This window comes from Chlorocebus sabaeus, chromosome 10, assembly GCF_047675955.1.
Source record: "Chlorocebus sabaeus isolate Y175 chromosome 10, mChlSab1.0.hap1, whole genome shotgun sequence".
Classification (NCBI taxonomy): Eukaryota; Metazoa; Chordata; class Mammalia; order Primates; family Cercopithecidae; genus Chlorocebus; species Chlorocebus sabaeus.
Genome location: NC_132913.1, coordinates 43,611,456 through 43,628,575, shown reverse-complemented (window position 1 = coordinate 43,628,575; position 17,120 = coordinate 43,611,456). Strand labels below are relative to the sequence as shown.

At 41.4% G+C, this 17,120-nt stretch overlaps 3 non-coding genes across 3 annotated transcripts; 2 read left to right on the top strand and 1 right to left on the bottom strand.

The window, feature by feature from the left end:
- The first annotated feature begins 987 nt into the window (after positions 1 to 987).
- Positions 988 to 1,089, top strand: LOC119625568 (small nucleolar RNA U13). The gene has a single exon (XR_005241757.1). It is a non-coding gene; the product is annotated as a small nucleolar RNA U13 (small nucleolar RNA).
- Positions 1,090 to 10,020: 8,931 nt separating this feature from the next.
- On the top strand, positions 10,021 to 10,091 carry TRNAG-GCC (transfer RNA glycine (anticodon GCC)). Its single transcript has one exon. It is a non-coding gene; the product is annotated as a tRNA-Gly (tRNA).
- A 300-nt stretch (positions 10,092 to 10,391) lies between these two features.
- TRNAA-CGC (transfer RNA alanine (anticodon CGC)) lies at positions 10,392 to 10,463 on the bottom strand. The gene has a single exon. It is a non-coding gene; the product is annotated as a tRNA-Ala (tRNA).
- Between the last annotated feature and the right edge of the window lie 6,657 nt (positions 10,464 to 17,120).

The window sequence follows — 17,120 nt, the reverse complement described above, 5'->3', positions numbered from 1 at the left end:
TGTTCTAGTTTATGGTAATTATTTTGATGTTCAAGTTAGACAACATCTAGTTTCTTATAAACACTATACGTAGTATTATTTATGTTCACCAACCCTACTATTTTTCTCCCACAACATAGAATTTGTCTCAGAAGTGGGGGAAAAAATCACGTTAAAGTGGAAGTAATTTGTCTATGTTAGACATTCTGCTAATTGACCAAATGAGATGTTCCTTTTACCAGTGTAATATCCTTTTGTGGTAAATGTTGTGTGTGTGTATATATACACACAATATGTATATATACACACACACACACACAAACTATATATACATACACACTATATATATACACAATATATATATTATCTCTCTCTCTATATATATATATAAAATTGATGAAAGGGGAAAAGTGAAGAGGACTCCAAGTAACTAATGGCAGTATTTACCTTTTAAGCATAAAATCTAGATAAGGTGGTCATTAACCTAAGGAGCAAAACAGAGTGAAATACTATGTGACTGTGTAATGCAGCAGTACTTTGCCATACATGAGTAAAACTAAAAAATAAAGACAATTGTGTTAATGGTTCAACCAAAGTTAAACCTGGAAGCTCCTATCAAGGTACCTTATTTAGGGGAGATGGGAGGATTGCTTGAGCCTAGGAGTTCAAGATCAACCTAGGCAACACAGCAAGACCCCGTCTCTAGAAAAAATACAGTAATCTTTTTTAAAAAGAGCAATCAGAAAATTCACAAAGCTAAGATGACTAGTAAATATATTATGTGCCAAAACAAATATACAGATTTTGCAATGATATTTATAGGATTGAATGTGAAAATAAAAGTATGCTATTGCCTCTCTGAGGTTTTGTGTCCTCCTTGCTTTGTTATACCTGTGTCTGCAGCTCTTCACAACCGTTAATTACATTTAATGCTTCTAGCTCCTAAAATAGTCATGAAAATAGAACTATAAACCTTTAGACTAGGAATTACTCTAGAAACTCATTCAGACCCTTCTGTAGTTTATAAGCATGGTGACTGAGTATTCAGCCACACGTGTGAGATGTGTACCCCTAAACTTTGTTATGGTGTCACACACTGCCTGTCTGAAATAGAAGAAAAAAAATAAAAGCAAAAAGCTAATTTTTAAAAAGTGGCTTTCCATTACTTTTATCATCTATAAGCCCTCCTTTTTTCTTCATTTTGAGATGGGATATTGCTCTGTTGCCCAGGCTGGGGTGCACTGACACAATCATAGATCACTGTAGCCTCAAATTCCTGGGTTCAAGGGATCCTCTGCCTCAACACGCCTGGCTAATTTTTTTAATGAGCTGGTGTCTCACTGTGTTGACCCAGGCTGGTGTCAAACTCCTGGCCTCAAGGCATCCTCCTGCCTCAACTTCCCAAAATGTTAGGATTAGAGGCATGAACCACCACACCCGGTCCAGGATGTTAACTTTGGAGAATAGTTTATTTACGGAATATACGTCCTCTCTCCTCACTATGTTGAATTGTTCCTTGACTTTCTAGGTTTTTTGTTTTTGTTTTTTAAAGATGGAATCTCCCTCTGTCATTCAGTTTGGAGTACAGTGGTGCAATCATAGCTCACTGCAACCTCAAACTCCCAGGCTCAAGTGATCCTCCCACCTCAGCCTCGTGAGTAACTAGGACTACAGGCATGCACCACCATGTCTGGCTAATGTTTATTTTTTGTGGAGTTGGGGGTCTGCCTATGTTGGCCAGGGTGCTCTTGAACGGCTGGCCCTGAAAGGTCCTCCCACCTAGGCTTCCCAGAGAACTGGGATTGTGATGTCAGCACCACACTCCGCAGACTCTCTACTATTATTGTCGTATTTTGCTTTGCGTTGCTTAAATTGTCAAGAACTAATATTAAGAATGAAGTTAGTGGTATTAATGTACAAATATACTGGTCTCTGGCAAGTCAAAAATGTAAGACTATAGTATCCTAACTGCTGAGTTACTTCTTGATAACCTAATGCATTAGCTTGCTAGAGCTGCCCTAACAAGTATCATCAATTGTGTGGCTTAGAAATTTATCGTCTCAGTTTTGGATGCCACAGATCAAAGATCAAGGTTCTGACAGAACTGATTTTTCTGTGGGAAGAGAGGGAAAATCTGCTGCATATCTCTTTCTGGCTTCTGGTGGTTTGTTTCTTAGTTTATAGAAGCATCACCTGAACCACGGCCTTCATCTTCAGATGGTGTGTGTGTTTCTCTGTCCAAATTTTCCTTTTTATAAGAACACCAGTCCTATTGGATTAGGGTCCACCCTAATGACCTCGCCTTTACTTGATCACCTGCAAAGACCTTATTTCCAAATAAGGTCACATTTCGAGGGGTTAGGACTTCAACATACGAATTTTTGGGCAACACAATTTAACTCATAACACAATAGTCTACCTGGCCCCACCCAAATTTCACCCATCAGCCAAGATCCTTCAGGAACTGGCTGCATTTGCCTTTCCTGTGTTTTCTTTGTTTGTTTGTTTTTGTCTTTGTTTTTGTTTTTTTGACCAGGTGCAGTGGGGCAATCACAGCTCACTGCAGCCTCAACCTTTCGGGCTCAAGAGTTTCTCCCACTTCAGCTTCTCTGTAGCTGGGACTACAGAGGTGAATGCCACCATACCTGGCTAGTTTTTTTTATTTTTTGTAGAGATGGTGGGCAGGGGGTGGTCTCCCTATGTCGCCCAGACTGGTCTCAAACTCCTGGGCTCAAGCCACACACCCAGCTCGGCCTCCCAAAGTGCTGGGATCACAGGCCAGAGCCACTGCACCCATCCTGTAGTTGGCATTTCTAACCAGTTCCCAGGCGATGCTTTCAAGACCTCTTTTAGCACTACATGTTTTCAGCTTATTCAAACTTGTTTATTTTCTCCTAAACTGCAAACTTTTCATATTTCAAAACAATATAAAAAGTTCACAGACTATTAATGCTGAGAAGAATCTTGGTAATCTAGAACGCTACCTTTGGCCAGGCTCGGTATCTAACGTCTGTAATACTAGCAGTTTGGGAGGCCAATGTGGGCAGATTAAGGGACCCCAGGAGTTCGAGACCAGTCTGGGCAACATAGCAAAACCCCATGTCTACAAAAAATACAAAAATTCGCCGGTGTGGTGGCGCATGTCGTCTCAGCTCCTCAGGAGGCTGAGGTGGGAGGATCATCTGGTCCTGGGGACCTCAAGACAACAGTGAGCTGTGATTGTGCCACTACACTCTAACCTGGGTGACAGAGCAAGACGCTGTCTCAAAAAAATAAAACAAATTACAACATGGAGACAGCAGAAGATTAAATAAGTGCAAGAATCCACTAACGTTTGGGAGCAAAAGAGTAATATAATAAATGCAATGATTAAGAAAAATAGACATTTTTGGAGAGTAATTTTGCAATATGGATCAAAATTTAAACTATACTCACCTTTTGACTTAGCAATTTTTCTCCCAGGAACTTATCCTGCAGATGTTCTCATGTGAACAAAATGGCATTCGTTCAAGGCATCCACTGTAGCATTGTTCCTACTAGCAAAAGATTAGAAACAGTCTAAATGTCCTCTGCTAAAGAACTGGCTCAGGTAATTATGGTACCTCCATGCCATGGACTTGCTCACTGTCTTCATGCATCTTACAGTTACAGCTGGGTTCTTTATTCCCATGCTTTGATTCTAATCCTTAGGCAACTTGGCCTTGGGGCACTGCTTGTTATTGTGAGATAGAAAAAATAATGTTTTAATTCCTAGTCCATAAAAGACAATTTTAAAAATGAACACAGAGCCACTAAAAAGATAAAGTTAGTTCTGTGTGTTCTAAGAAAGATAATTTTCCAAGATGTATATTTCTGGGGGGAAAAAAAAGGATATGAGCATAATGGCATGTATAGTATGTACCATTTGTGCTTAAAAATAAATTGCATGCCTCTCAAAAAAAAAAGATTAAAAAAAATTTTAAATAAAAGTTGCAATGGTTATATCCACCTAGAAATATTTGTGAAGGGAAACACAGGACACTGATAACAATGGTTGCCTCTAGGAAAGGAAATCCAGGATCTGTTGCCCAGGCTGGAGTGCAGTGGTGTGATCTCAGCTCACTGCAACTTCTGCCTCCCAGGTTCAAGAGATTCTCCTGCCTCAGCCTTCCAAGTAGCTGGGATTACAGGCACGAGCCACCATGCCCAGCTAATTTTTGTATTTTTGAGTAGAGATGGGGTTTCACCATATTGGCCAGGCTGGTCTCAAACTTGTGACCTCAAGTGATTGCTCGTCTTGGCCTCCCAAAGTGCTGGGATTACAGGCTAAGCCACTGTGCCAGGCCAGGCATACTTTTCAATGAATACTCTCTCATACCTTTTGAATTTTGTGCCATACATGTGGGTTTCTTATGAAAAAACATGTATTTTAAAAGATCCAAATAACTTGGGAAGAAGAAGAAGAGAGAACGTTAGGAAGGGAAGTGAAAGCTATTTCCACCAAGAGGCGCAGCTCTGAAGTATTTGAATAAATGCTTCACCCAGAATGAGAGCCAAGAGAAAGGTAAAGAGTTCCCACTCACATTTCCTCCACCATGAGGGCTCTGTATGGATTTAAAGCTAATTCAAGTTTGGAATAAAGAAATGACTGAATTTTCCAAAATTAAGGAAGAAAGAAAGAAAAGGAGAGAGAGAGAGAGAAGAAGTAGGGGAGGGAAAGGAAAAAATGCAATTGGTAGCAGCATGCAGGATGGCAGAGGAAATCTGAGGTTCCAGGGTAGCCCAGGGAGTGAGCTGGTAATTGTCTGCACTGTGTAGGAGACATTGGCATGAGGAGGGAGAACAAGAGTCAGTGCCATCTTAAAAGGAGAAATCAGACTTGTTGACTAATTGGACATGCTTGAGGACTAGGAATGAGCATATCGTGAGCAGGATGATTTTGCAGTGACAGCTTTCCAGGAAAAATTGCTGCATTCTCAACATCTGCATGCATCTGAGAATTACACCTGGATTCTTCATTTCCATGCCTTGATTTTAATCCTTAGGAAAGTAGGCCTTAGGGTACTACTTGTGATTCTAAAATGGAATAAGTAATGATTTAATTCCCAGCCAGTAAAGGGCAATCCAAATGACTGGCTCCACCATTTCCCTAGGGCTAGTTTGTAACCTGGGACAGAAATAAGCTGTGTGTATTAAATCAATGCAATATCACTCACAGGTAAAAAAAAAAAAAAAAAAAAAGGCATTGCTTGCTTTGGTGACTTTGTATTATATGAACTATTTCTGTTGCTGAACTGTTTACTTTCTTCAGATGACATAAGCCTGGCCACTTTTCTATGATGAGCTAACACCAACTAGGAACTTGGTACCTTGAGCAAGTGCTCCAAGGTGCTATGATGCAACTTACAAGCCCCTGCCTGTCACACTGGGTGTCACAATGGCCAGGGTTGCCTAAAAGAGAAGATTGTGTAACACTTCACAGCACTCAAGTGCTTTCTTACTCTCTACTAGCTTCAATGGGAGCCTCTTATCCGAGCATGGGAACAGAGCAGACCAGGGGAAGTGTTAGCGTGTGCCACCCAGAAGGCACTGTTGGCCACCCTCTGATCTCTTCAAGCTTGACCACACGGATAATAGAATCACTGCCTACTACAGCATTCCCGACGTGAAACAGGATTACTACACAGTATATCTGTGAAACACTCTGACACATGTGTTTGTCGTGTTGTATTATTCAGAATTAGCAAAAGAAGTGGGGCTCTGCCTGCCTCCACAGATGCCACTGCCCTGCTTCTCCAACTGTGGCTCCTCAATTCCTATTATTCCCTAAGGCTGTGTCCTCATCACTCTTTTCTCTATGTGATATTCTCCATTTCCACATTTTTGCATTTCATCTCTCAGGTGATTAACTTCCAAATCCACTTCTGTAGCCTTGATTTCTCCAGGGGTTGATCTAACCACTTAGCAGACACCTCTTCCTTCTTACTTCAAAGTCAGAATTTCCAAAAATGAGTACTTTACCCCACCGCTTTCCTTCCAGTATTTTCTCTTCCTTACTTTTCTACACTACACCGCAAGTCTATCAATCATGTAAGGTAGATTCCTAGACTAATTTTTCTTCCTCCTTCTGTCTTGCCATGAACCTCATGCTAGAGCCTTTGCCTTGGTTCAGGACCTCATCATCTCTCTACTCCTATTCTAATCACCTCCTGAACGGACTTCTCTATTTTTAGTTTCTCTTCTTTCTACTTGTCTGTCACACTGTTGCCTGAATATTCCTTCAAATGCTCCGATCCTTCTTTGCAACAGAATTTACCTTATTCCAACAAGCTGGGAATGTGTCCTAAAAATTTTCTCATGGTTTTTGTTGTCTCCTTGTAGTGTTATCATTGACGAATTTCTCTAAATTTTTCTCTTTTTTTTTGGAGATGGAGTCTCACTCTGTTCCCTAGGCTGGAGTACAATGGCACAATCTTGGCTCACTGCAACCTCTGCCTCCTGGGTTCAACGGATTCTCGTGCCTCAGCCACTTAAGTAGCTGGGATTACAGCCGCACCACCATGCCCAGCTTTTTTTTTTTTTTTTTTTTTGTATTTTTAATAGAGATGGGGTTTCACACATTGGTCAGTGTGGTCTTGAACTTCTGACCCCAGATGATCCACTCACCTTGGCCTCCCAAAGTGCTGGGATTACAGGCATGAGACACCATGCTTGGCCTAAACTTTTCTTAAACTTTAATATTATTAGTCTATATCACATCCTGGGTAATGAGTTCTCTAAGTTTACCATGTTTGGGGTAAAAGAGTTTCTCAATTTGTGTTAAGATTCTAGCAAAATACTGCTTTAACTAACTTTAAAGGCTAATGTTGTTGTTGTTGTTGTATTTTTTTTACAGACAAGGTCTTGCTCTGTTGCAAAGGCTGAAGTGCAGTAGCACAGTTATAGCTCACTGCAGCCAGCCTCAAACTCCCAGGCTCAAGCAACCTCCAACCTTAGTCTCCCAAGTAGCTGGAACTACAGGTGTGTACCACCACACCTGGGTAATTTATTTCTTTTGTTTTTATCTTTTGTAGAGACAAGGTCTCACTATGTTGCCTGGTATGTCAAATTCCTGGCCTCAGTTGATCCTTCTGTCTCTGCCTCTCAAAGTGCTAGGATTACTGGTGTGAGTTACTACACTTGGCCTACCACGTGTTGTTTAGGGACAATTTACTGACTCATATAAACACAAAATCCAGAATTTTTTCTAGTCAGGCATGGCTGCTTCTAGTGGCACATTATCATATTAGGAATATATTTGTCTCTTTCTTCTGGACAACCCAAACTATACACTCGACCTGTTTGAACAACCCAGCAAAAAGACAGAGTTTACTGAAAACTTCTACAAGAGAGTTTCGGCAAGGACTTTTCATTGTCCTAGATTTAGTCACATACCCATCTCTAAACATGTACAGTGCCAAGGGAAAATACACACCTGCTATTGTGACAGAGAAATACAGAAAAAGAGGCAAGTTAGCCTAACCCAAATCTCAAAGTATTGATTATCTATAGAACAGAAGGTTTCTTGTACCAGAAGGAGTTGGGTGGAGTGCTGGATGCACACGCGCGCAGGCGCGCGCGCGCGCACACACACACACACACACACACACACACACACACACCCCTTGAATGCTTTTGGCTACATGTAACAAAATGCTCAACTCAAACATACTTAAACAATAGAGGTCTTTAATTTACCTAACCAAAAGTCTGCATGAAAAAAATTTCAGGATGGTGCAGAGCCTTTTTCTATTTTCCTGCGGGATCACCCTCTGTCTCCCTTCAAGTCATAGGATGGTTGGGCAGCTCCAAGCATTACACCCTCATACAAGGAGAAAGGGTAAGAGAGATCTTCCATATCATCTTTCCCAGAAACTCCTAGCTGACTTTTCTTGCCCTCATTGGCAGGGATTCAGTGAAAAGCACACCTCAGATCAATTTGGAAAGAAAAATGAGATAAATGGCTTAGTGTACCACATTTGTCCCTTGGACCAGGTAAACTAGAATGGACTTTTAGTGAATAAATAAATACATAAATAAATAAAGAGGCCTTTGGGTAGGCCATTAGTAATGTTTTACATAAGCCTTTTTTTTCTTGTCTTCTAAGATTTTTTTTTTTTTTTTTTTTGAAACAGGGGCTCACTTTGTCGCCCAGGCTGGAGTGCAGTGGCACGATCTTGGCTCTCTGCAGCTTTGACCTTAGGCCTCCCACTTGAGGTTCACCACTGACTGGCTGGTGAAGCCTCATTTTTATTGCCCTGCTCCCTCAGTTCCACCAGCTCATTTTTAAACTCCCTATTTATTTGCCTTTGTTTGTTAGGTTACACGTTCAAAATAAAAACTTGGAGAAACTCTGAACTAAATAATCTATGATTCTTTAGATTTTTGAAGTTAGGATTCAAAATTAAAAACAATCTTTAAGAATCTTGGGGGCCAGGCACAGTGGCTCACCCCTGTAATCCCAACACTTTGGGAGACTGAGCAGGGAGGATTGAATGAGCTCAAGAGTTCGAGGCCAACCTGGCTAACAGCGAAACACCTCTCTCCTCTCTCCAAAAAAATAAAACAAATTAAAAAAGTAGCTGTGCATGGTGGTGCACACCTGTAATCTCCGCCATGAAAGTGAGGCCTCACCAGCCAATGGCCCTGAAGCACCTCTGGAAAGGTATATCACTTCAGAATGGGATTGTAAAACCCCATTTCTCCCCCATTTCTTTCATTTTAAAGAATAAACTAAAGTTAGAAAAAGTAAAATGAGTTGACCTTGTTCTTCCACAGGTTATTTAGGATTATAGTCTGATTCTCTAATTCCCTAATCCCTTCATATCTTTTATGTCTTTATAATTCTGTATTCGTCTTCAGATTTTGCTCTTTACCCACACACTAAGAAGTCCTTAAAGATAAATCTTAATGGAGAAGTCATTACTTTATTTCAGTAGCCTTTTATGATCTTTCTCTAACACCATTCTATTATTCTTAATATATAATGTCCTAAACTACATGCAGCATTTGCATTTCAATACACAGTGAGCTATTCTGTTGTAGGCTGAATTGGCAGTGCTAAGCACTCCAACACTGAACATAACACTGTATGTTCCAGTCTTGCCTCTACGAGTCTCAGCTTCCTACTTCACGGGGTTGAAGTCCATGTGTAGTGTACTTACAAAGTCTGGCACACAGTTACGGCTATGTGTTAGCTGTTATTTTCTCATAACTTTTCCCCAAATGCTTCTTGACCAAAGATTCTGGAAATTGTTAGGAATTTCCCTCCCAGAGATAAAAAGCCAATGTTGCCTATGTCCACAGCCTTTTATCTTGTATTTACAATCATTTCCATAAATTCATTTCCTTCACTTTATTTTTCCCCCTCCTATATCTTTTGTTGTGTCATTCACAATTTCACTTTCCTTGGAAACTAAGGGTAAAGGATCAGATTCACACTACTAGAGTTAAAAGAGGTCTTAAATGAAGGAAGGGGCAGCTTAGAGAATTCAGGTCACTTGGCTAGAATCATCAATATTTCAAGTTCTCTATGCAAATCACATAGTTCCAATTTACCAATTTCCAAACTAGAAATTTGGGTCAGTGTTCCAATTTCTGTTCCCTGTTTCTTTGCCTCTATTCCCAATTTCTAACAAATCTCCATTATGTATTTGCCTGAATAGGTAAAATAATAAAAGAAAAAAATGGCAGAAGGCTGGAGGGAGAGTTGTTATAAATTATCTAAGTGTCTGAAGATAGGCTAGGTGATTGTGTAATCCTGTGCATATATAACAAAATCTTCATTTGCCTCCTTCACCAAAGAGTTTCAGAAGAAAGAATCTCGTAAAGTTCTAAAGAAGTTAGGATAATGAAAATTTTTGTGAATGTTAATGTTTTTCTAACGTTTTACGATAATTATGTTATTAAAAGTTTGATTGTTTTCTGTTTTGAATGCAGAAATACACGATTGTTACTAGGGTAGAAGTACTACTAGGGTGTAAATGTCTTCTAGTTGGCAAAAGAAAAACTTCTCCACCACAAGCATTGGTGGTTCAGTGGTAGAATTCTCGCCTGCCACGCGGGAGGCCCGGGTTCGATTCCCGGCCAATGCAAGGGGTTTTTTTGACCTATAGTATTTTCTGTGGGTATCACAGATGCCTCAAAGTTCAATAACGTCCTTTAAACGCTGGACTCATGCAAATAAATATTAATGAAAGCTAATTCTCTATTTCACTTTTACTTCGAGCAGTCAAAAAGGTTTCCGTGAGTTTCGCTGATTTTTTTCTATCCTCTTTTTATACTGTTTTTGGGCACCTAGATGCGAGCAAAATGTTTTTACAGGTAACGGGGTAAATATTCTAAAATACCAACATGAAAAGAGGAAGAGGAAAAAAACCGAACACTGGCTGTTTTGGAGATGCCGGGGATTGAACCCGGGACCTCACACATGCGAAGCGCGCGCTCTACCACTGAGCTACATCCCCCAGCCGAAAACCTCGTTTCTGATATCCATACTCATGCAGTCTGTTAGCTCTAGTTAAATTATTGTATTACGATCTTTATTTTTAAGAGTTTATATTGGTGAGTGCTTCTGAAATATGTTTCTTCTTTTCCCATACCCACCCTAAGTTGTTTCCACAGTGCATTCAGACCTCGCGCAACGAGTTGGCAACGAAACGCTCAGCTGGGACGAATGAGGCCTCACTCCAGGGCACTTCTGCTGGGTGTCGGGAGTCTGCGATCCGGGAGGGATCCGGTGCCCTGCGCGGCCAGAGCGGCTGGACTCCCCTGTGCCCAAAGCCTGCCGGAGCTGGCGCCTCCCCAGGCTTACTGCACAGGCGCCGCAGATCTAGGAGGTCGTGAGGTGCCCGGCCTCGGGCTTTGCTGCCAGGTGGAACCCCGGTCCAGACCTCGAGTCCGGGCCCAGCGCTCGGGCCGTACCACGAGCGTCGCCTCTGGTGCCCGTGGAGACTGGTTCATGGAACAGAAAGGTGGAGACCTTTTCAAACACGAAAACATTATGGATTTACCTGAATACTCTTCATCCCCGAAAATAAATGCACATCTCAGGAAAACCACGTGTTCACGCCAAATCCCCATACCTTACAACCAGATGACCCCTTGCAGATTAAAATGATTTGCGACTTGCTCTTCATTTTCATGAGGCTCAAACTGAAAGAAAGAATATGACACCACCACCTTCCCTGTAGCTTAATCATATATAAGCGATGATAAAATTGGGGCAGGGGACTTGCTCCAGGTAGATTTTTATTTTCTCCTTTTGATATTCACACCCTGGGCCAGTCTTAACGGATTGGTAAGTGGTGATCGTAGTGTAAGCCATTGAACATCTCCTTTAATGTCCTCTGAACCCTCTCTAACCACTAATGGTACCCAAGCTCCAAATTAAAAGACCTATCCTGAGTCCTCTTCCCTCTGAAATTGCCTCTCCAGTTGGCTGAGTGCTAGGTAAATCCATGTGCTGACTTGCCATATAGTGAGATGAGGTGTGTTTGACATTTTCAGGTGCAGTTTGAGCTGATACCACCCCAGCCTGGTGAAAACTGAGTGGTGGAAACCTCAGACACTCCGATGGGAGCAGGGGAGAGATCTGGTGTCAAGGTAGCTGGGTCACCGTCACTTCCAGCTGACCTGTAAGGCTGGTCCCAACAGGTAGCACCGTGAGGGCCTAGAATTTCCACTTCCTTCAGTTGCAGAGCACTCCCGATAAATGACCACTTGGTCAGCAAGCCGAGAGCCAGAGCAGAAAACAGAGGTTTCAAAATCACTCCTGAGCAAACCACAAGTTTCACAATCAATTTCTGAATTAAAAATAAATAAACCATTGTGTTTGCTTACAGTAATTTAAACAAATAATGGCTCATAATTACATTTTGGTTTAAACTAGAACAGGACACAGGCTGATCTAATTCAAATGTAATACAGAATGTCCAAGAGGACAGTCATTGAAGAGCTCTGCTCTACCAAGCCTGAACATTTCCAAATCACCCTCCGCATTCCACCCTCAGGCACTAGAACATGAGCATCTTCAATTGATTCTGAATCAGGAAATGCGGACACAGCCATTTCTCCACCCAATGCAAATTTAAACTACACTGTTCAGTTCACTATGAGGGAAGTATGTTTGGCCTCTGGCGACTTCAACTTTGTCATCTTTTGGGGGATCCTGTTCCTCATTTATGGTTATTTCTCCATCACCTGAGGCCTTCCATTTTTTGAACTTTTTTTCTCAGGCAATTCGGAAATTTCAGAGCCCACAGAAGATCCCTTTTAGGATGAGTTCATGTCCTTTATAGGGACATGGATGAAGCTGGAAACCATCATTCTCAGCAAACTATCGCAAGAACAGAAAACCAAACACCGCATGTTCTCACTCGTAGGTGGGAATTGAACAACTGAACACCTGGACACAGGAAGGGGAACATCACACACCGGGGCCTGTCGTGGGGTGGGGGCGGGGGGAGGGATAGCATTAGGATATACCTAATGTAAATGACGAGTTAATGGGTGCAGCACACCAACATGGCACATGTATACATATGTAACAAACCTGCACGTTGTGCACATGTACCCTAGTACTTAAAGTATAATAATAATAATAAAAAGAAGATCCCTTTTAAATGTTCACTCCTCAAATTTCAAGAGTTCAGGCTATGTAGGTGCATCTGATAAAGCAAATGAGGCTGATCTCTAAAACCAACAGGGGACTTAAAGTTGATTTAGAGCTCTAAAGCCGACAGGGAATGTGAAATTGCTTTACTGGCCTACCTTAACCAAAAAGGCTCTCACTTAGTGGGTTTTGTCAGCCACTATGGCTGATGGGAGAGGTGAAGCATGGGGTACACTTTTGGATTGGGGGCTTTTTCAGGAAAGCTTGTTGGATCCAGTTCTGCTTAAATATGTAAGGGTCGTTAAGAGGATAACCAAATGATATGGTTTGGATCTGTGTCCTCACCCAAATCTCATGTTCAGTTGTAATCCCCAGTGTTGGAATGGGGCCTTGTGGGAGGTGACTGGGTCACAGGGTGCTTTCTCATGAATGGTTTAGTACCATCCTCTTGGTACTGTCTTTGCGTGATAGTGAATGATTTCTCATGAGATCTGTTTAAAAGTGTGTGGCACCTTCCCCCCGCCCCTTATTGCCGCTCTGACCATGTGAAGTGCCTGCTCCCGCTTTGCCTTTCACCACGAATGTTGGTTTCCTGAGGCCCACCCCCAGAAGCTGAGCAGACGCCAGCATCATACTTCCTGTTATACAGCCTGCATAACCGTGAGCCAATCAAACCTCTTTTCTTTAAAAATTACCCTCTCTTGCCAGGTGAGGTGGCGCATACCTGTAATCCCAGCACTTTGGGAGGATCACCCACTCAGGGTGGATCACCTGAGGCCAGGAGTTCAAGACCAGCCTGGCCAACATGGTAAAGCCCTATGTCCACTAAAAATACAAAAATTAGCAGTGTATGTTGGTGCGCACCCGTAATCCCAGCTACTGGGGAGGCTGAGGCTAGAGAATCACTTGAGCCCAGGAGGTGGAGGTTGCAGTAAGCGGGGACTGGCGCCACTGCACTCCAGCCTGGGTCACAGAGCAAGACTCCATCTCAAAAATAAAATAAAATAAAAATAAAACAACAACAAAAAATACAGTCTCTCAGGTATTTCTTTACAGCAATGCAAGAATGGCCTAACACACCAAATGTCGAAAATTATGGAATATTTAAAATGCAGTTCTATCATCTATGCTCCCCACATCTCTCTTGGTTAGAGACAGATGTCCCCTATTCTCAGTCTGTGTCACACACATATCATTCACAAGGTATGATGATTAATATTAGGTGTCAACTTGATTGGATTGAAGGATGCCTAGATAGCCGGTAAAGCATTGTTTCTGGGTGTGTCTGTGAGGGTGTTGCCAGAGGAGATTAACATTTGAGTCAGTGGACTGGGAGAGGGAGACCCACTTTCAGTGTGGGTGGGCACCTTCCAATTGCTTGCCAGTGCAACTAGAACAAAGCAGGTAGAAGAAGGTGGGATAAGCTGACTTGCTGAGTTTTCTGGCTTTCATCTTTCTCCCATGCTGGATTGGACTTCAGACTCCAAGTTCTTTGGCCTTTGGACTCTTGGACTTACATCAGTGGTTTGCTGGTGGCTATCGGTCTTCAGTCACAGACTGAAGGCTGCACTGTCGGCTTCCCTGCTTTTGAGGCTTTTGGACTTGGTCTGAACCACCGCTGGCTTCTTTCTTCCTCAGCTTGCACACAACCTATTGTGAGACTTTGCCTTGTGATTGGTGTGAGTCAATACTCCTTAATAAACTCCCTATAAATAGAATATATATTATATATGATATATAGGATATAATATATATAATATAATACACATCATATTATATATATAATATATATTATATTATATATAGGATATATAATATATAATATATTATGTATGATAGGATATATATATATATCCTATTTGTTCTGTCCTTCTGGAAAACCCTAATACACAAGCATTGACCTTAAACCCCTTTTGAAGCAGGTGACTTCTACCTCTGGCACTGTTTTCACATTTCTTGCTTCAGCTCCTGGCACTTTTTGTCCAGGAGGTGTTGAGCATCCTTCCCTCAGAGCTGGGTACGAGCCAAAATGTTTATTCCCAGTCCAGGTACTGGTTTTTACTCTGACTGTACATTAGATGCAATGAGGAAGGCTTTGAAAAATGCCGATGCTTGCTTAAGCCTAAACCAAGACCAATTAGATCAGGATCTCTAGGGGTGAGTCCAGGCATCAGCATCTATCTATCTATCTATCTATCTATCTATCTATCTATCTATCTATCTATCTATCTATCTATTTGACAAATATTTAATGTATTCAGGTGTTCAACATGATGATTTAGTATATGTGTTCACTGTGTAATGATTACCACAATCAAGTTAACACATCCATCACCACCCAAGCTATACATTAGGTCCCAGAACTTGTTCATCTTATAACTGAAAGTTTGTACCCTTTGACCAACATTTCCCCATTTCCCCCACATCGACAGCTTTTTAAACTCTCAGGTGATTCCAATGTTCAGCTAAGGCTGAGAGCCACTGATTGAGAACTGTTAGCATGTCCACATGAGAAACTCATTATTAGGCCAGAGGTTCTCAGCCTTGGCTGCACATTGGAGGTACCTGGCAAGCTTTAAAAAAATACTGATGTCTAGATCCCACCGGCAAATATACTTACTTAATTGGTAGCTGTTTTGAAAGGTTACCCAGGTGATTCTAATCAGACAAGGTACAGAACCACTGCATTTGAGCACATACCTTCTCAAATTCTTCATTGAATACATGAGCACTCTAGGCTGCCGTAATTCTGAAAGTGGAAGACTTCTGCCCAGAGCTCCTTGCAGTCAGGAATTTGCACTGCTAGAGGGTGAAAGAAACTTACTCACTCCAACTTCTCCTCTCTATTTTTTTTTTCCCACATAAAATGAAACTGGTGGAGGCAGGTGTTCAAGTGCTAAAAACAAGTATTTCTTAACTTCATGCTTTCTGTCTCCCCCACCCCATAATCATATTACGTGAATGAGTTCCTCAAGTAGGTTGTCCCTGATGATTTGCTGGCCATTAAAAAGGCTCAAGAACAGGCCGGGCACAGTGGCTCATGCCTATAATCCCAGGACTTTGAGAGACCAAGGTGGGCTGATCACCTGAGGTCAGGAGTTCAAGACCAGCCTGGCCAATATAATGAAACCCTGTCTCTACTACAGATACAAAAAACAAACAAACAAACAAAAAGCCTGGTATGATACTGGGTGCCTGTAGTCCCAGCTACTTGGGAGGCCGAGGCAGAAGAATCACTTGGACCCAGGATGCAGAGGTTGCAGTAAGCCAAGATCGTACCACTGCACTCCAGCCTGGGTGACAGAGTAAGACTCTATCTCAAAAAAAAAAAAAAAAGGGGGGGGTGTGGGGGCTCAACAAGAGACAAGGACATGGGTGGTGAGGAGAGTCATCTACACCTGGTATCAGGGAATTATTCCAGTACTTGTGGCTTGCTGAATGAAAAAGGACTGGATTGCTTTACTCATTACCTATAGGAACAAGTAGCTTTTAGAAATACATTATTTTGCTCCTCAGGGCCATAACTATTAATAATTCTTCATCACCACAGATAATTATCATTAATACCAACCCGAGGGCCGAAAAACTACTGGTTACATTTAATTCAGAGAAAGTTAATAAACATTACTCTTTTCAGAAAGCACCCCAACGTGAAAAATTATAGTAATCATAATTTGCATTTAGAATTAGAAGTATTTATTGAGTAGTAAGTTAGAGTCTACTTGGAAAGATGCAAATTCTATAATTTAGATGCTGTTTACAAATGGATGGAAACAGAAGGAGGTACATATTTGCTATAGTTTGAGTATGTCCCCCAAAAGTTCATATGTTGGGCACTTAGTTGCCATTGTAACAGGATTAAGAGGCAAAGCCCCATCTCTACAAAAAATACAAAAATTACACAGGAGTGATGGTCTGCACCTGTAGTCCCAGATACTTGGGAGGCTGAGGTAGGAGAATTCACTAAGCCTGGGAGGTCAAGGCTGCAGTGGGCCAAGATAGCACCACTGCACTTCAACCTGAGTGAAGAATGAGACCTTGTCTCAAAAAAAAAAAGAAAAAAAAAATGATGTTGTAAAGATTTTTCCAGATTTAGCTGATCTGCTCAACTATAGGAGTTTCTGGAGTCTAATAGTACCAGTCTATTCACAAAAGCCAAGAATAGGATATGTATTTTCTTATGGTGATCTCTGACTGAGGTCTCATTTTATCAACTAGCTATACCCCGCTAACATTAGCTATTGTATTTTATTCTGTGAATTTCTCATGGCACTAAATATTCACTGGGTTCTCAATAATCATGATGGCTCACAATTTCATGTGGGAGATTGGTTAAAAGAGTGTTTAAGGGCAAATGGGCAAAAGGAATTCTACTGTGGTGATAATGAAATTCTAAAACTGGATTATGGTGATGTTTGTACAATTCAGTAAACTTACTATCACTTAATCGTACAGTTAAAATGGGTATATTACCCCGTTTCTACTAAAAATACAAAAATTAGCATGGTGA